This window comes from Bemisia tabaci, chromosome 8 (assembly GCF_918797505.1).
Source record: "Bemisia tabaci chromosome 8, PGI_BMITA_v3".
Lineage (NCBI taxonomy): Eukaryota > Metazoa > Arthropoda > Insecta > Hemiptera > Aleyrodidae > Bemisia > Bemisia tabaci.
In genome coordinates this window covers 43,429,738-43,450,863 of record NC_092800.1, presented here as the reverse complement: position 1 = coordinate 43,450,863, position 21,126 = coordinate 43,429,738, and the positions used below count along the sequence as shown (strand labels likewise).

Sequence of the window (21,126 nt, the reverse complement as noted above, 5' to 3'; positions counted from 1 at the left end):
TTCTACCAGAGATGCGCTTTTTTGAACTTCTAAATAAACTTTTTGGTTTTTCAACGAACTCATAGGAAACTTTTCATGGGAATAGGTACACCATAATCCTGCTGTAAAAATTTCTTGTCGATGCTCCATTCTTCCATCGTTAAGCATGCCAAGATTGAGTAAGTGACCGATTCGCCTTACTTAGAGGGGTATTTGAGGCTACTAATTCCAAAGTGGTTTCATTTTGGTCAAAATTGAGAGATAGGAGTGGATTCTTGATCAGCCAATGGAGGAGAATTGTAGAATAATTTAATTGTGTGCCAAAACAGCCAGCCAACATCCTTTTTTCTCAGCAGTATTGAAAAGGTGCGTCGAAGCAAAACGCAGCAAACTCAAAACAGTTGTTTGCGTTTTTGTGACAAACCACTTTCATGGACATTGTAAACATTGGAACTGGTAGCTTCATTTAAATATTTGTAAGCATAAACGCCAATTTTTTACGCATGAATCAATTAGGCAATGTTCGATGAACCTATCATCGTGTTTTACATACAATTTTAATATTGAAACTTAATCGAGGTGCATAGTTTTCAACTGTAACTTTGTAATTTTTAACTTTAAGTAACGGTTCGTAGAGGCTCAGTTATGGAACGGTAGAACGGTTTATAAGATAAAACAAGAAAGTTGTTCTATTTTAGAGGAAAAGGACAAACATTTAAGTAACATTACTGCTGTTGGATGTCGATAACTTGCGCAGTGATTTTACGCAAAGAATCCGAAGGAGTTAAGTTTAGAGTTTTCTGCAATTGGGGTTCCAAGCCTATGCGCATAAGACATTTCGAACCGGGGGGGGGGGGGGGGGTTAAAGGAGTCCGGGGTGCTTCCTCCGAAAATTTTCCAAATTTTAAAGCATCTAATATGCAGTTTGAGTGAATTTTGTCATGAATAATTACCGTTCGTTTTATAAGCGTCCTTCTTACTTCCTTCTTTCTTCCCTTTTCGTTCCTCCTTTTTCTCGGGCGAATGGGAGAGGACGTACCCCCCCCCCTTCCCCCCTGTATCCGTCTATGGTTAAAAGTAAAAAATAATGATAATGAGACCTCACAAATAGTCGTTCGTGAAGTTCTACATTAACAGTCCACATGTATAAATCTCTGACAATACACAGAACTTAATATTGTAATTTTAAACTCGTATTCGGTCGTAAAGTTTTTTCTTTTCCTTTTCAAAACAGACTTGAGTTGAAGGCCGTCAAATGTTATTTACATGCATCTGACCGCAGAATGATTGCATATTGCATGAGGATTGTGGTGTAGAGCATTATACAAGCCTGAGGTGCGCCTTAGATTTGAAAGATTTGCCATATGCAATGCAAGCTTTGACTATGAGGCGAGACGACTGTTATCACCAACGCGTGCGAGTGCACGTGTCTTTCAAATAATGGCTCGTATATTTTCCTTCAATTTTTTCCTTATGCAATTTTGCCTCCTTTTCCATCCGCATATCAAATGCAAAACTTTCTCCCATCTGCCATGATTTTCTGATTATAAGTTTCGATCTGAATCTTTACGAACACTGCGAAAAATGAACGCTAGACGGAGGATCCAAATCATTTGAAATCGCCTGAAATATTTTGCGAGTTTTTCTATTTTCACAAAATAACGGTTGGGATCTCAAGGAAATAAATGCAAATAGCTTTTAATTTTGTTTGGGCTAGCTGTGGTTTTTGTGGAACTCTGTCCATAGATCTACGTCCACCCATCTAAATGAATTAAAATAACTTTAAAATATTCAAACGAAACATTTCCTGTTTTATTTCCTCAGTCAAATGAGCATATTTTTTTTAGATTTAAAACAAATGGCCCAAATGATCATTCGGAGAATACTAACATTCATTGGAACTAAATGAAAAATAATAACATCATAAAATATAGTTCAGTTAATCAGATAATTAATCGTAGTGTTTCAAAATGACATTTTTTCTGAAATTTCTGAGAACAAGATATGTATCCTTCGATTTTAAACATATTTCCCGAGGGAGGCCTCGAAAGACAAATTTAAAACTTGAGTAAGATCTCAACTTTTAGTCCTGCTCCCTCTTTTTACGGTCGTATTTATTTTTAAATCGCGCTTGCTTGCCTTTCCAAAGAATTTATTAGCTATTTCGTGGTAAAATACTCCTCCGCATCGTACAATAGACTCAATCGCAGATAGTACAACATTATTAAATAACGAAGGAAACGTTCCAATGAAAATGCGGGTGTTCCTGCACTGATAAATTTTCACTTCCGTTTAAGTTACATCCTTCCGAAGCAATCCTCGTGGGCGAAGATAAGACTGCAACGCCAGACCGATGCACTTTTCCCTTCGCCGCGGACAGTACCACTTCACAATTAAGGACAAGAAGAAACGCCTTCAATTTAGAACTCAGGCAACACTTGTAACGAAACAATTCTTATGCGTGAAGACTGGCTTTCAAACTACTCCACGATCAGCATGTTTAGCGATGATTTTCAGAATAGTTTTGTGAATTATTGAAAACAAATTTTCTTGGTAGCTTATTGTCATATATCGCCGGTGTAAGTCGGTAATCACATAACTCGTTTGCGGTGTCTGAAATTCTCCGCCGCTATGCTATTTTTTTAAAGGAGAACAAATTGACATCATTCCTTGAAGTTTTTGCAGAATTTTCCTCGCACCGAGAAGAAAAATCACAGCAGTTTTATTAAAGAGTTACCGTTGAGTAGTTTCCCGTTTAAAAAATAAAGTATGACAGGAAGTCTGCGACGTCGCAAACCGAGTTGTGTGATTGCCGACTTACACCGTCGATATGTACATACCATGGGTTGGTGTAATAAAATGTTATTTCTAAGAGTCAATGGATTATTTTGTTGAAATCACAAAATGCTTCTGTTGGGATGAGAACAGAACTTTCGCCTTAAGCATACCGTAATCTCTTGCTCATGACAGAAATATTCTGCGACTTTGACCGAATCTCTAGGATGGAGATTATAGCGATAGCGTTACTAGTATAGCGATTATTAGTAAATAGCACTGGTTGTAGCTATTCATAGTCTCTACTCATAGGCTGATCTGATATAAGAAAATTTAGATTCAGTTGGGCGTTTCTAGGAAGAACAAAAATCTTAAGGATTGCGGGAACTGACTTCAATTTGTTGCTATTTTTGCATTGAGAAGTAAGTATTTCAACATTAAAGATGAAAGTGCCGAAAAATGTAAAAATTGATAATTCAGCATGACTTAAAAAAGTCGGAGCAATCCGAATTCAAATGTCAGTGATGAAAGTTCCTCCCGTGAGTTCATGATATTGACACCATTTTCCTCCTAATTTCTTAAGGAAAACTGTGCCTCCTCTCTGTCTGTGTATAAAATGGCATTATTATCCTCGAAAATATACATGTATGTGTCATGAATGACATTTGTGTCCAAATGGCGCCATCAAGCAGTGGGTCACATTTCTCCTTAAATAAACAATCTCATTCAGATAAGGCCAAAGAAAAGGCCGGTATTTTCAAAAAGATGAATCAGAATGAGATACGGGTCAGGTATTCAGACCAGTGATAGTTCGTCATCACTCGGCCAATCATCGAGGTGTGAGAAGGCGACGACGCATGGATGACCGCGGCGCGGCGCCGACGTGGTGCCCCGACCAGTTATCGCGGATTTACCTGATTTCTCTAAAAAATGATTCAGCCTCGAATATTGATCACTTCAAATGAATATTCATCGCTTTCGTTCCTCCAATTCTACGTCATCCGCTCGAATTGGTCATTAGAAAAGCCGCGTTTTAACGCAGGTTGCAAGTACAAGTCTATTTTCTATTGTTTCAACTGGACTGGCAAATAGACCGCCTTCAGCAGAGAGGAACCAAGCCACATCAGCTATTTCCAAATAAAATCGGGTTATTTAAATTTTTTAAAGAGAACGTTTGCGCGTTCTCTGAAAATTTTAAGGAATTTGCTTCGCACTATGCAGAAAATTTACTGGGCCTTGCACAAAAATCTTTACAACCGTTTTCAAGTGAAAAATTAAATTGGCCAGTTAAATTTAGCCATAGCTGATGTGGCTTGGTTCCTTTCTGCTTACCGCGGTCCATTTAAATCCTCGCAATGAGACTTCAAGTAGAAAATTGTTTTGAGGGGTTGTAATTAACGTTTCGCGGATTTTTGTGCAAATTTTGGTGAATTTTCTGCCTAGTACGAAGCAAATTCCTTAAAATTTTCAAAGGAATCCGTACAAACGTTCTCTTGCAAAACATTAAATTGCCCCGATAAATTTAGCAATAGCTGATGTGGATTGGCTCCTTTCTGCTAAACGTGGTCCAGTTAAAAATAAAATACATTTATACTCGAAATTTGATGTTTTGATGAAAGAAAAAAAATTATGATTGTCTAAGGGAGACAGAACCCTCGTCCATGGAGGAAAAAATTCTAGCACTATGATTTTTGTCGAGTTGGGTAAAAGAATTATATTTTCAAGTTTCAATGAAAAACTCTTTTGTGTTCACAAGAATGAAAGCACAACATCTCTAATAGACTAATGAACAAGGGATAAGAGTTGGAAAAAATGGTAATTTTTCAGGTTCTGTTTCCCATGGTCTGTGCTGATTGATTCATTAAAAGGAGGTGTAGGAAGTAAACCACGAGCACCCATGAATTACGGAGAAGAGAACCCAGTATGTAGCAATCATCCTTCCTTCCTTTAATATGTACCCGGACTCAAAAACGCTCCCTGGTTATCCTATAATTGAATAATTTACACCAATATACCACGACGCGCCAGGAGCCTGACCAGGAGGCCTGAGCTCGACCCTGGATTGTGGCACGCGTCAGCTGAAATTGCCACAAAACCATAACTAAATTTAAATATGAGCTCTGAAGTGCATGTGTTTCTATACAATCTCGGGTTCACATGAAAGCCGAGATAGTCCTTTTTCCAGCCGGAGCAATAATTACGGAGAACCCGCAGGGTGCGCCGAGGAAATGTAAGAAAAGAATACTTCTTTATTAGCGGATGTGGAATGTCATTGTGCATTATGTTCGCGCGGCTCACACTGTAGAAAGGCAAAACGATTTGAGAAGCCGTCATTTCTGGTTCAAGTTTAACTTTGAGCCCGTGCCAAAAATCCAATAATTGGACGCATTTCTGTCAAACGGAACTACGTGCATGAAGACATGAGCCCTGAGACCCATAAGAATACATGCATAGTAGGGCTCATGTCATAATGCACATAGTTCCGTTTGACAGAGATACGTCCAATTGATCTGAGCTTTGTTTTCGCTGCTTCGCGGTTCGATTGTCGTTGTCGTTTCTAGTAAACCGATCGTCGATTGTGGTTAATAAAAAGACCAATTTTCCTGACTCATTCTGTCAAAGCAACCATTCGTATAGAGGAATCATTTGCGTATACATTGTGAGCCAAAAAATTCAGTTTTCACTTGCGTCATTCAATCCAGCTAGCCCTCTTTTTTGACACGTATGGGCCTCACACAGTACTTCTCAGTCAAGCGTAATTTACGGCAAAACTGGAGTTTTTCTGTCAAAGTGATTTATATATATGAAAAGAGTATTTTCACTTAGGGTTCAAGGTCATTTGGGTCATATGAACACAATTTGTGCCCGGGCAACCCAACGTTGAATGAAAGGAATGGATTCCTCCATCAATCAAACTTACTGACTGGTTATTTTCTTTCTTTTTTCTTTTCTCTTCAATACAGTCTATGTAACATTCTAGCCCCCCCCCCCCCCCCAAATAAAATTTCTTCCCCTAATTGGTGAATACATTCACTAATGAGGAGAAGATAAATCTGGAGAAGCTGTAATCATAGGAGGTCTCGCACACTGAAAAAAAAGCTCCGGCCGTGGAAGCCGTACTTATGGGCTATATAGACACACCGTCTACATTCCGGGCTCCGAGGCCGAAAGTTCCGGGCGTAGCACCCGGATCAGTCGAAGCTACGGCTCCAGCACCCGGAACTTTCGGCCTCTGAGCCCGGAACGGACGGTACGTCTATATAGCCCTAACTTTTTTTCAGTGCAAATACTTTTTACTAGAGTACCTGCATAGCGAGAGTATGGACAGATCGCTTCATGGAGGTCTTAGGGCCCAAAAGTGCAGCCACCCTTCTAACAAACTTCTGACACACAAAATTTCACTGCCAGTCTGCAGAGTGCAGATTCCAATTCTAACCAAGATGGCCAAGAATGTACAGAAATGAGCGTTCTTCCGCAAAAATGAGTAAATTTATGCAAAAACTGAGTGAAACACGTGCTTTATAAACGACGGTTCTTAACAATAGTATTATTAAATCGTTCTGGGTATTTGAATTTCATAAGCTGGCTGCATTTCTGGGCCCTAACTGTATTCGCAGAAGCATCGGTGGAGGCCTGATGGATTCTCGGAGTTTCACATCTGTCCATACTCTCGCAATACAGGTACTCTACTTTTTACCACTTCGCCTTCATATTGGGAGATAGGCCAGAAAACACACAGAAAACCACAGGAGCTAGGTTTAATCCCAAAGGGTGCCCCTCCACTTGAACACCTCACCGCTCGGAGCAGTGTGACTGTGAAGGTGTAAACGTCCGTGTGTAAGCGGGAACCCCCAACTTGGGATTGGGGACCGCGGAGCCGGGATAGGGCGGGGGTGGGGGTGCGTGACTCATGGCAGTTCTGTCTGCTGCGGCTTCGGAGGCGCCACCCCCTCCTGCCGCCCCCGCCCCCGGTGGTGGGAGGTTGTCTCCCCCAGACGTCTCGCCGGGAGCCGCCGGGCTCGGGGACCGTAGACGGCGGAAAGATGCGACCGCGAGCCGAGCCACCGCTACGCTTTAAAACAATTTTCGTGTCTGCATTGCGATGCAGACGTAATGTCATATGTCTGTCGAAAGTTCAAAAGCACGTATCGGCTTTTCATGTTTTCTGAAAAAAAAACTCCGATACAGCATGTCGTTACCTCGCGGCCATGCTATCACAAGCGCTATGCGACGTTTCGAAATTTCCGCCGGCATTTTAGTTTTTTGCAGAGAAATTAATTTTCGGTTGAATCTGTTCGAAAATCTCATCGAATGGAGAATTTGCATGCACATTTTTTATTGCTTCGTCTGAAAGTGCTTAAAGAGCTGATTTCAAAGTTTTTTTTATACTTTTTTTCTGATCGAGGAAATAGTATAAAAATAGATCTAAAAGTGAGATAATGCACCGCCCAGTGACGTCATCTGGCGGCATTTCCCATTTAAACACATGTATTTTAGCAGATTAGATCATTTTGTCATATCTTTTCCAATAATTGTTCTATTCATGAGCCCAGGGTATCCTCACGATCAGTTTACTCAGTAGTTTCCACTTAAACACGAAATTCATCAAATATCAGACACCTGCAAATTCTCTATTTTACCAGAAGCGCAAAAAAAATTCAGTGAAATATTCGGACAGCTTCGTGGAGTGCCAAAATAGAATTTTTAGTTCAAGAATACAACTTGAACATTTTTAATGTGATGATACCCCATGTGAATCTACGAATTGACTTTAAACCCGTTTTTCTCAACATCAAAAACCTGTCTTTCATGCAACATGCTCAATGTTTAATGTACCGGACCCTTCAATCTTGGTTTAATCTTCATTTTCAATACTCTGATTGAACGTCGCAATACTCACAGTCTCACCTTGATATCCTCTCATCGACACCGCATTTTTTTTCGACGATCGCAAAATATTTCTCTCCAAAATTAATCATATCTATGAACGACGATTTTTACCAAGGAGCGTTTTAGCTCTTCTTCTCCGACGTAACCTGGAACCCTCTGACAGGCACATTATGGGGCCCTCACTACCCAAAGCCGCCGCCTATGAATAAATCACTCCATCCTTACACTCTAAGAGATTGTAACTTGATCGTGTATTACAGAGGAGGAGACTTTGTAATGGTAGTATAAATTATTGAGCTCATTAAAAGGAGGAACTATTTTCGAATCATCGTGACGCATTCTAAAATTTGTCATTCCATCATCATTAAACATGACAAAAACCATCCGCACATTTTCAAGCATGTTGCAAGAACTTTTTTATGCCTAACAGTGATTTCTACGAACTGAAAAATTTGCACTAATAAATATATATTGTGAAGAGCGGGGGAAGTTTTTAACGTCGAATTTTCATTTCAGAGGGAGAGTAAATCCGCCATTAATCATTTTACGTAATTTCCGAACGAAACGGTCAAAGGGTGTAATGAGTTCCTCGCGTGGACTTAATCTGACCTGTATACTGCCGTGCGAAGGAAGAACGCCGTATGAACCTTTAAGCGTTGTCATATTTTCTTCAATTTAAAACGAATTTATTGGGAAAATTGTGAATATTTTTCTTCAATTTTTTTTTAGAAAATTGTGTTCTAAAATATCTAAAATATCTGAAAATTTCAAAGGTTAATATGCATGTCTTTCCTCAATGATACATTTTTTATCCGGGGAATTTGGCTACTCTCGAATGTTCATACGGCGTTTTTCCTTAGCACGGCAGTATAGGATACGTAGAGGTACGGCACTTTTCACCGATAGAACGTTTTCTTCCTTATAGTGTTGTATCGATTTTCGTGCTTTTGCAGGAACTGAACTGAGTTACCACCGGTAGACGTGGAAAGTCTCTGGGCCTCGGTCAGCAATAATTGGACTACATTTTGCAATTTGGAACTATAAATTCTAGCCCGGTTTAAAAACAACGTAGGTGCCATTAGTTTCCTTATGCACATAAGTGTTTTTCCAGAAGAGCCAGAATTTATAGTTCCTAATTGCAAAATGCAGTCCAATTGGATCGCATTTAGCGAAGAGGAACCAGCGCGATTACAGTGTTTTCAAAATCGGGCAACTTCTTATTTTCTTTCAAAAATACCTATAATCTATGCACAGTATTAAAATTTGCACAGTTATTTTCCTTTGAAATTAACAATTTTTGGTGGGAAGCATAAACTGTTCGCTATTCTAAGAGATTTTGTGGATAATTATGGAGGAGCATCATTTTTACAACACTGGAATCGCGCTGGCTCCTTTTTGCTGAATGCGATCCAATTGGACTGCATTTTGCAATTTAGAACTATAAATTCTGGCTCGTCTGAAAAAACACTTATGTGCATAGGGAAACTAATGGAACATACGTTGTTTTTAAACCGGGCCGGAATTTATAGTTCCAAATTACAAAATGCAGTCCAATTAAGGGTCGTTGGAGGGATCTGCTGTGTGACCGCGTCAAGTCACGAAAAGTTAGAGCTGCAAAGAAAACTTTCAACATTCCTCGTTTGGTCTTCTTTCGATTATTTCGGCTCATTTTAAATGCGTTTCGAGATACCCCCCCCCCCTCTCTGAGCCAACCCCTTCATCTGCAGGTTCAACGAGAAAATTTAACATTTGTAATGCATTCCTGAGTTGCAGTCACTCAAAAACGATTTACGCGAACTCAAGGTTGCGGCTCATGAAGCTCATGTCCAATGACTCAGAGTCCAAAGTTTCTCAATTCAACGCCACTTTGTCAAGTCGATTCTCTGCAATTTTATTTTTAGTCATGGTCTCTAAAACTTCTAAACTTCATGGCCGTGTTTTTTACGCACTTCTCACAAGGGCATAAAGCCGAGTCCAAGTTTCGATCCAATTAACTTACAGCTGTGAAGGATGGATTTCAAATTTTAATTTTAAATTGAAACAGCCGCAACGCAATTAAAGCTCTCGTCTAAGTTTGCGTAATGTCTGGTTAACTTTTCACGCCAGATACATTACAAAAGACATTTCGAGGAAAAGCGAAGTGAAATGGTGCCTTCACAAGTGAAAACCGTATTTAAATAAGCTGTTTTCCTTTGCATTGAAAATAACTCGACTGATCTCACAGAAATTTGAAAAATGCCGTCTGCATATAGTCGATGGATTAGAATACCTATCAAAAGAGCCCGTTACCAAAGGCAGACACAGTCAGCAGTGACGTGGCGTGAAGGATTGATTATCGATATTTCTTCATTTGAAGCTGTAGTAAAGAATCGATTATCAAGGTGTTCGTTGCACCTTGATTATCGATCCTTTTCTATAGATTTAAATGGCAGATCAATCGATGTTTTGCAAAACACGCCACGCCACTGACAGTCGGTCATCAGGATCGAGGTTACATTTTATCCAACTTCACACTAGAAAATTTCCGTTCCTGATAAGTTTTATTAATGATAAACAATAAAATGTTGGAATACCTCAGCATTTTTACAAGTTTATGAGGCTTTCCATATAATTTTAGATGGGCATTATTAAGATACACGAAAAGGGAAAGTCGACAGTATTCCAATTGTTTATTTTCGTTGGAAAAAGAATAAGGGGCTTGCAGGACAAGGCGCATAAGTTCAGTTTTTGAAAAAATCGAGATATTAATGATCTCTAGTAAAACTAGTTTCAATGCATAATCTGCGAAAAATTCGCTCTCAGATCCCAATTTTTAAGCATCAAAAAGTTAGTTTGCACTTTCTTTCCGCCATAAGGATCCATGTCATTTCGAAACTTTAAACATGTATTTCTCGAAATAGCAAAAACTGCACTTATGCGCCTTGTCCTCCAAGCTCCTAAATTGAAGTTCGAATCCTGATTTCCTGAACAAGTAAGATTATATGGATTGCATTTTGCAAAAAGCAACCACTATCATTGCAATGTTGCTAAGATTGTGCAACTTTTTTTGTCTTGGAGGAAAACCCCGATTATCCATTAATAGTTTCTATTTTACTCGCTAAAAAATGTAAATTTAAGGCAAAAATTACCATCTAAATTTCATAGTTTTTCACGATTTCCGCAATCTTATTGCAAAAGATGAAGTTGCACAATCTTAGCATCATTGCAATGCTATTGGTTCCTTTTTGGAAACTGCAATTCATATGTCCTCTTTGGTCGATGAATCGACTGATTTCAATATTGAAATAAAATACCACTTACTCACGGGGTGATTTTTGAAGGAACGTGTGTTTTTTCTTTTTTTGAGTGCAATTTCGGTGAGAATTTGTGCCCATGGATGCTACAATTATCACCCTGCTTAGTATAGTGCTTGATTGGTGGGCTGTCGGATTCGGCGATAAAAGTATTAAAAAAGTGATTCGGCATATTAGGCAGAACCTTCCAAAACACGAGATGGTTGGCGTGCTCACGATACTGAGCCACGAACGGTGCTTACACTTTATTCATACATTTTTAATCGCCATGTCCTAACAACAAGTCAACATGTTTTAATCATCTTATACTTTACATAGAGGACTCCATCTGGACACACACTTATTGCAAAAACAGTACACAAATACATGGACGCTATACGCCTCGGGGCTCATCTGAAAAGGGACTTGCCCCCTCTAACAAGTATAAGAGTTCAAATCAAGAGGCCGACGGCAAGGTCGCTGGCACGAGAAACCACATTTGTCACTTACGTTGAACATCTGTCTCAGATAAAATCGAGTCTGAATGCACGCGTTAGTACATTATTAAGTACCGCCATCGAAGCTACGAACCGAAGATAATTAGATCGATAGCTCTGATGATCCGGAAAAATTAAATAAACAGACAGCCACTGAAAAGGAGCCAAGTTTTATTTCTTGGGAAATTCAGAATCTTCCCAGAAACGAATTAATAAAATTTTCTGTGATGATCAATAATATAAATAGTTGAAAAAAGTTCGTAAGCCTTTGTATATTCATGCCATTTAAAGTAACCTGATCAAAGAGCAAATATTTTACCGGTGTGCTTTTTAATAAAGTCGGGAAAAATCATTCCTAAAATTGGACTTTGAAGAGAATATTTGACCAAATCCTAAAAATTGTTTTCTATCATGGAAACACTTCAAGAGAAGTCTTATTACGGTCTATGCATTTGAGCATCTCACTTGTGCACCATAAGATCCAAGTACGGAGGCCGTTAGTTCGAGCTTTAGGAGTCACTGCTCTAGCCACTGGGCCCGACCTTGCTTTACACAATTCACATTCTGCGATACGTCAATTTGTCCCCTATTGCGTGTCATTCATTCTTTCGAGTTCGCCTTCAATAATTCAGACGGCAATATGGGCGACTTAGGAGTACGAATAGTTGCACGGGATAGGTTTGCCGCTTCCTCACAGTCCCGGCAAGGAAGCGGCAAACCTAACCCGTGCAACTATTCGTGCTCCTAAGTTGTCCATGTTGCCGTCCGAATTATTGAAGGCGAACTCGACGGAGTGAGAGACATGCAATAAGGGGGATAAATTAACGTAACGCAGAGTGTAACGCAAGGTCGGGCTCAGTGGCTGGAGCAGTGATACCTAAAGCTCGAACTAACGGCCCCCGTGCTCGAGTTTCCTGGTACAAGAAATAAAATATAATGCGATTTCAAAACTTCGAGACGTCGATTTCTTGGCTTTTTTGTGGGCATTTTTTGACAAAAATAGTTGCATCGGTTTTTTGCGGTTGCTTTAAAATAGGAATCGATTTTTTAAACCAGAGGATAGTAAATTCGAACCTTTTTCGTCAACTTTTGCTCCTATATTGAAAATGATATAGCGGCAATGATGGTATATGTCTGCAGGCGCTTTTTCATTCTTCCGATCCAAAAACTTGAAAAATCGATTTTTTTTCATTATCGAATTTTCAATCAAAATCGGATCGATTTTTTCTTGAAAATCACCATCCCTGCATTTCTTTCACTACAACTCAAACTTGAAGCGATCGATTTTTTACCATGGATTTTTCATTCAAAATCGGATCAATTTTTTCTTAAAAATCACCATCCCTGCATTTCTTTCACTACAACTCAAACTTGAAGCGATCGATTTTTTACCATAGATTTTTCAATCAAAATCGGATCAATTTTTTCTTGAAAATCGCATCCCTGCATACCTCCCATCTTAACTCAAACTTGAAGAGATCGATTTTTTCACCATCGATTTTTTAAAAAAAATCAGATCGATTTTTAAAAAAAAATCAGATCGACTTTTAAAAAAAAAATCAGATCGATTTTAAAAAAAAATCAGATAGATTTTTTCATGAAAATCGCCATTCCTGCATATCTCCCGCCACAACTCAAACTTGAAGAGATCGATTTTTTTCACCGTCGATTTTTTTATCAAAATCAAATGGATTTTTTCTCGAAAATCGCCATTTCTGCATATCTCCCACCACAACTCAAACTTGAAGAGATCGATTTTTTCACCATCGATTTTTTCTCGAAAATCGCCATCCCTGCGCATATCTCCCACCACAACTCAAACTTGAAAAGATCGATTTTTAATCAAATCAGATCGATTTTTTATCAAAATCAGATCGATTTTTTCTCTAAAATCGCCATCCCTGCATATCTCCTACAACAACTCAAACTTGAAGATATCGATTTTTTCACCATTGATTTTTTAATAAAAATCGTCATCCCTGCATATCTCCCATCACAACTCAAACTTGAAGAGATAGTTTTTTTCACCATCGATTTTTTGATCAAAATCAAATGGATTTCTCTTCAAAATCGCCATCCAAGCATATCTCCCACCACAACTCAAACTTGAAGAGATCGACTTTTTAACCAAAATCAAATCGATTTTTTTCTCAAAAATCGGCATTCCTGCAAGTCTTCCATCATTCATGATCGTCTCAAACGCCAAGCCGCGAATTTTGGAAGACGGTCGGCCTCGGTTCTGAAAATTGAGAACCCCTGCAATCCTGGATCCTTCGCGGCTGATGGCGCTCGTAAATCATGCGAGCGGACAATTGCATCTCGGGCCATTGTTTCAGCGCTCGGATCCACAACCACATCCACTCCTCCTCTAAAAAACCAACCGCGGGGCAGCGTCCGCGATGGATGGACCCCAGCCGAGACTCAAGACCAGACGGGGGGGGGGGGGGGGTGCGGACTCCATAAGCCCATCCGATCCAACTCCAAAGTAGCGCTCCGCTCCTCCTTTCAGTCGTGATCCTTGCCGCCGCGCGCAAGGACGCTCGCTTTTCGCTTTTCCCCCCGAGTCGGCCTTTGAGGTTAGGTCCACGCCAGTGCAAGTGCATTCGATGCATCCGTCCATGTAGTTCGCGGTTGTGTCTTCGGTGTTTGTTTACGTTCTCGTGTCGAGACCCGCGCGCAATGTGTTCATCCTACAGCTCCCGGAATCCTAGCCGACGTACGAATCAAGTAAATATAAACTTTTTTCTTACGCTGAATTGTGGATGGTAGTGCGTGCGTGTGTGGGTTCCTGAAAATTGCGAGTGGATGGTGACTTGTTCTCTTGGACTGGCCTTTTCGTTTTCTTGACGCTAACGTCTGTGTACAATTATTATTAACAAATTTATGACAAGCGAAGGAGGCAACATAAACAAAGTCTGAAAAACTTGTTTCAGAGTCAGTTTTTCATCTTACTCTAAATTTTTTTTTCCTACGCGAAACAACCTTTGTGAACTTATCGTTCAGGTTCAGAAATTTTGAGGGAACCCACCCCCCCCCCCCGTCCCTCTCTGAGAAGATCCTGTGAAAAGGTCGTACTATCTTTCAGATTTGGAAAAAAGTAGTATAACAAACCGTGAGAAACAATTATAAATCACCAGAAAAATTTTCCAAAAAGGATTTCGTTTTATCAATTCATCTTTTTTTTTTTTTTTTACAAGTTTTCATAAAGTTTTTGTTGGCACCGCGACTTGTACAAGTTTACTTAAGCGTTATTAAGCCAACAAATCATAAAAAGCGTCGGAAAATCAACAATGAAATATGTTTTTTTTTTTTTTTTTTTTTTTTTTTTTTTATCAATTTTGTATTCATAATATTTATTTTTTCATAATTCCTACATTTTTTCTCACGAGTTCTACATAATTTTTTATTAATTCCATAAGTTCGCTACAAAGCACAATGCTGGGATAACATTGTCACAATATGACCAATAGAGGCGGTAGCATTGCTGTCATTGGATTCTTAATCAGTAATCGGCTTTTTTTTAAGACAGTCGGTTTGAAAAAGTAAACATGGGAGGGCAATAAAGTAAAAATAATTACTATAGTGAAGCTGAAATCCATGCAGTGAGTTCACATCGCGCGAGAGATGCGCGAGTGTATGTAGTGCTGCTCTCTTGCCAAAATATCAAATTGCTTGGAATGGAATATGTTAGGGGAAGTAACACAAGGGTGACATACGTGCATGTAACGTCTTATATATCAATTTACACCCTCTTTCAAAGAAAAGTGAGGAGAGTAATAACAGAGGGCGAAGAACTCATATTCCACAAGTCTTACTTTAGGACAAAAATAGAACTGCTCTCAATTTGGTGCAATATCATTTTTTAAATTTTTAAGGCTCGGAAAATTTGGAAACGTGTCTTTTTCAGATTTTTTTGACTTCGTTGCCAATAATGAATTAATTACTTCAACGATGCATTCAAAGGATAAAACTCGAGACTAATAGCAAAGCTGTTCTTGTAAATAGTTCATCAAGGTGCAGTTCGGTTCCTTCGGATTGTTCAATCGAGAGGCGATCAAACGATATCCGTCCCGAAACTATGTGCCAGGAAGTTTCTGTCTGCGCTTTCACTTGCAATTTTATGGTGCTGCACGGGGACAGAGCATGCTTAAGTCCTCAGGAAGGACCCACACTGGAAAAAAAACACATTGGATCTAGAGTCCAGACTCTTGAAAACATTGACAAGAAAAAATACTCTTGATTCAATCGGATTTTTGCTTGAATCAAAACGAAATCCGCTTAAATTAAGAGACTTGGTTCTTGATTTAAGCTAGATTCTGATTGAATCAAGAGTACTTTTTCTTGTCGATGTTTTTAAGAGTCTGGACTCTAGATCCAATGTGTTTTTTTCCCAGTGCATTGAAATAAATTTCCACTTAATTATATCATCATTCCAGCAGTTTCAGAATATTTTGAGGTCTGGAAAATACGAGCCTTGCAAATGGCCCCCAAAAAACTCATTTTTCCGCTCAAAAATCCTGGGCACTGTGCTTTTTTGATATTTGACCGATCCACAAAAAAAAAAAAAAAAAAATCTTCCCCTGCATACGCTACTATTGCCATATTCCTTGTGAGGATGTACAGACTAAACTTTTTCTTTTCTTTTTGTTTCCTCTTTTATACTGTTATTTTGGGGGGGGGGGGGGCGATTCATCCAAAACACAGTGGATGCTCCATACACTGAAAGCAGTGCATTAACATAAAATAATTTCTACGTCTTTAAACTTTTCAAATTCATATTTCTCCACAATAATTGTTTTTATGTCTCTCGTAGTCTCTCTCCTTTTGGATTCGTTTCTCTCCAAAGACACATTATGACAAATTCGAGTTCAAAATCCTACTTTATCTGCCTTGAGTCAACCCACAAACGTGACCCCTGGCATACAAAACCGGCGCGGCGGCCTCTGATTAACTGATCAGTGATTTATGAATTAGCGTTTTCTTTCATTGAGTCATTCGCCCAGTTCTCAAATAATAGTGATTCTCTCCGCTGAGAATTATCTGAACGCAGTATCAGTTGCACCTCGAATTAAACTTTGTCGGTCGGGTTGTCACTGCACCAGTGTTCGAAACTCACGTTTGAGTTTTAGGAGCCATGTAGCGCATCAAGCCCGATTTTTAGGCGCCATTGAAGATTTTTTAGAGGCCAAATTGACTTTTTGCCTATTTATTACGGCACATTTAGTGAAAAGTTAGACGACAGATGTTTTCGTAACAGAACTAGTAAGTAGCTGTAACTTGGGGAAGACAAAAGCACTAAGAATGAAATCGTGAAGAATAGAAAATAGCAAGCTTTCACTTGTAGTGCTGAAAATTCTGGGTTTTTTTCAATTCAGATATATTTGTTTTTCTTTCTTTATGTGACTTCTTGTGAAAATCCAGATTTTTAGGGGGCAATTTTCAGGGGCCACGTTAGCGCAGAGCCTTCATTTTTTAGGCGCATTTGGCGCGTTGGCGCCTATGAGTTTCGAACACTGCACTGCACTGTCTAATTACTGCTCAGTTCGTTCTACAACTGGAAGTATTTATGCCAAACGGAACTATGTGCACTATGACGTGAGCCCTATCATTCATATATTCTTATAGGTCTCAGGGCTCATATCATAGTGCACATAGTTCTGTTTGGCAGAAATACGTCCAACTTCATCGTTAGGTAAATGTTTTAAAAGCGAAATTTTCAAAATGCTCTATTTCAACGCACATATCTCAGAATATCGCAGCCATTTATAACAGAGCGATATTTAAATTGCACATTTTGACTTTAGGCTTTTCTACCATATGAGAATATTACGATTCTAAGTCAGGTAATTAACTTGGAGAAACATTTAAAATTTTCGAATTTTAAAATTTAGTTGAGAGAAACCTTTGCTCTCAGTGGCGTGGCGTGCTCTGCGAGATATCGATTGATCTGCCATTTTTTATGGAAAAGGAACGATAAACAGGGAGTTCGTAACGTACACTTAATAATCGATTCCTTACCATGGCTTCAAACGGGGAAATATCGATAGTCAATCATCCTCGATTCACCGCGATGTTCGCTTTGCTACCATGAATAGTTTTTCTTGGACATGCGTTTTTTTTGTTTTAGCTGAAACCATTTTTACGCTTCATTCGTTTACAGAAAATGATCGAAAAACAGTAGGTACTAAGGCACTATTTCTCAGTGATTTCCTCTTGGCTTTATTGTTAAACGTCACAACAGCTTTAGCACGCCAGTTTGCTGAGAGGCAAGCATGCTAGCCCTTCAGACTCAATTTCACGCTTGAAATTATCGAGAGGGCTGAACAAAGTAATTCAAATTGCTGGAGGTTTAGCATGACCGCAGAGAGCGAAAAAAGCATGATCTCCCCTCCTGCGCGCAAACAGAGATGTAAAATTTCCTGAAATTGTTGACATTCTTGAGACATTTTAGCATTCTCCAGGCACGAGAGCTAAATTTATTCTCGCAGACCCACTACACTCTACACGGATCAATTTTGTGTAAATAGCAAGTTTTTCAATAAAACCAAGAGATATCGTGATCTGAATTATGTGGAATTTTGAACTTTTGATGCTCATTGCGAGCAGATTGCATACACGGGTCATGCGAACTTTCATGGCTTATTTTAAAATTGTAAGGAATGAGGTCAATAAACATGTTGTTTTCATGTATCCCTGAATTAAGAGATAGTACAGAGTAAAAAATGAAAAAGGGAGAGCAAGCAGAAGAAAGAGAAAAAAAACCTTGGAAAAGAGATAGAAAAATAGGAAGGGATAACATGAAAACATAAAAAAATGAAGCGAATAGAGAAAGAGAACGAGAAGAGAGGTAGTGTGAGAGCAGGAGAGAGAGTTATAGAACCTGTTCTTAACATTTTAAGTAAAGAATAACTATATCGATATGTTGCAGGCAATTAATCTAATTAGGAATTGCATCAAATACCTCTGCAGATAGCAAATTTTGTATATTTTTTAAATTGAGTATGCTTTTCACGAAGAGCTCTCAAGGTTTCAATGTGTTTAGAGAACAGTTTATAAAATCTACAAGATTTTTCTCTCTAAATGAGCATGTGTTTTAACAGTAAATATCTGAAAAATGTTGTATTTATGAGAGTCTGTAAATTTTGAGATGAATCTTAGTTCAAAGGCTAGAGATATTTACAGATGCTGTTGCATGATGTACATTTTTACAGTACATTTTCTCAACGCAAATAAATAATTATTCATTCTAAAAATAGCGAAAGAATCAAAATTTTAATCCAAGCAAGATTATTTTACAATCTTCCTGGGTACTTGACAAAATTTCTGATTTGATTGCTAATTTGCCTGGAGCCGAATTTTGTCGGTCCTTTCCACCGTACTTAAGTATACTTAGGACGGATCCCGACTGCACTTAAGTCTGACTCAGCGCTTCTGATTGGCCAGTGGTGAGGTTTGAACTCATCGATGGATGTTGCATTGTTGCATACTCCGTGTGAAAAAGCCGACAAAATTCGGCCCCATTAACAGATACGAAGGGATGAAGTTCCAATGGAGCATTTGCAGGTGTCTGAAATTTGATGAATTTCGTATTTAAGTGGAAACTACTGAGTGAGCTGAACAGGAGAATGCCCTTAGTTCATGAATTGAACAATTATTGTGGAAGATATGACAAAATTATCTAATCTGCAAAAATACGTGTGTTTAATTGGGAAATGCCGCCAGATGACATTACTAGGCGGTGCATTTTCTCACTTTGAAATCTATTTTCCTACTATTTCCCATATCAGAAAAAATTATTGAAAATACTGTGAAATTAGCTCTTTAGGCACTTTCAGATGAGGCATAAAAAATTTGCATGCAAATGCTCCATTTCGGTGAAATTTCTTAGGTTTTTTTTCTTCTTTTTTTCGCAATTCCTCTTTCTATCCTTGCGCGCTCCCTCTAAAGCATCGTTAACCCGAGCGGTTTTCCACAATCCGGCAGAGATGCAACCGTATGCTCATTGTCAGGGGAAGACGTTAGGAGACCGAGATTTGTGTGCCGTTCTAATCTGGATGTCGTCTCGTTGCCGGCGGCGCACAGTGGACCGAGTCAGTGAGAAAGGTCAGACGAAATTTGGAAACTTTTAAAGCTCATAACTTCGTTTTTACACAATCTTGAGGTTCTGAAAGTTGCTCCGTTAGTTTTCTCGTGGAATTTGCTTTCCGAAACACCCCTCAAAATCGAAAATGTGACGAAATAAACATCAAAATTTGCAGTTTTAGTCAAAAATTTTTTGTCCGACCTCTCTGATTGACTCGATCCACTGTGCGGCGCGGCGTTTTGGTGAGCGGCTCGTGCCCTCGTCCCCGTCTCTCGGTCCCGAAATCTAGTCCCTGACTTCCTGTCTGGAAGGCGCAGGCGGGGGTGGAACCGCCTAAGCCCTGGGAGGCCCACCGGAACACGCCGGAGTCGGGGGCCCCGCCGTGACCCGCCCCCTTGACCTCGCCCTCGGCAGGTCAAAATTGACCGGCAGGAGCCGCAGTCAGTGATTACTGATTACTGATTTGCATACAGCTCGCGCCTACGGCTCATCAGTGAGTTGGAGAATCGAGAATGCTACCTATTGTGACTGGCCTGAACATCATTCATCTTGGTCCTTATCATCCTACATCAAGAGACGGGAGTAACTCTGCCGTGCTAAGGAAGAACGCCGTATGAACATTTGAGAGTTGCCAAATTTTCCTTGATAAAACATGTATGTTTGACAACATTCATGCATATTTTTCCTTGAAATTTTCAGAATCTTAGATTAAATTGCGTAGAAAATTATCTGAAAAATTCGACAAAAGATATTCAAATGTTTCCAGTCAATTTGTTTAGTAGGAATTGGCAACGTCTAAAGGCTCTTACGGCGTTGTTCGTTAGCACGGCAGTACTGTCATGTGCATCGATGATCAAAGTGCGACATCACGTATGTCCGTTTGCAACGTTGAAGACTCCTTGTTATACTTGAAAATTTCTTTGGGAAGATTCACAGAGAGAAATTCCAAAATAACTCTAGCCTTCGGTTGACAATTTCGAAAGAAACTTCCAGTAGTTTTCTTGAAGAAATTTAATAAAACATGAGTGCTGAATACCAACGACGCAATTGGAGGACTGCATTTTCCATAGTCTCCATTGTTTTCTGCGCTAAATTCACCGCAAACTATACCAAAATCAGTACGAAATTTGCACTGGTTTGTGTTTCACTTCCTATCATTAACTAAAAATAATACAAGAGCACAACTCAAGTTAATGTCTCAAAAATTCCCTTGATTTTTCTTCTCTGTCATACTAGAATATTCTGTATAAATTTCAAGCTATAAAGTTGACCAGTTCCTCAACGAAATAACAAACTAGGAGCGAAGATTTTAAAACACCAAAATGGAGATATACGTGGTTTTGCACTTCCGCCATCGATATGTCGGGGGCAAATAGCAATCGCCAGCAATTTGCAAGCGGCATGAGCATTATTGTGTCAAATTGCAATATACACATCGACTTGGTAAAGGTTTCATTGGAGAAAAACTTCTGAAGCATGGCCTCGGTTTAGAGCGCCTTCAAATCCGGGTGATACTCTCTGCGTTGACAGGCAGTTAGTTTAGTTGCCTATACGAGCCCAACCCAACTAAGGTCTTTGATTCCACAACATGTACTCACCAGTGTGCTAGCTGGTATTGTGCTATCAAGCT

The 21,126-nt window shown here is 39.3% G+C and overlaps 1 protein-coding gene across 3 annotated transcripts in view; it reads left to right on the top strand.

Annotated features, from left to right (window-relative positions):
• Positions 1–21,126, top strand: part of LOC109030472 (matrix metalloproteinase-2) — a 364,259-nt gene that overhangs the window by 61,461 nt on the left and 281,672 nt on the right. Inside the window, exon 1 of one of the 3 annotated variants that reach the window (XM_072303227.1) lies at positions 13,921–14,129. The exons of 1 other annotated variant lie outside the window; for it this stretch is intronic. The gene's annotated coding sequence lies outside the window, so the exon portion shown is untranslated. Of the gene's footprint in view, positions 1–13,920; positions 14,141–21,126 lie in introns of those variants that run through there. One more of the 3 variants, XM_072303225.1, reaches the window with a different exon arrangement.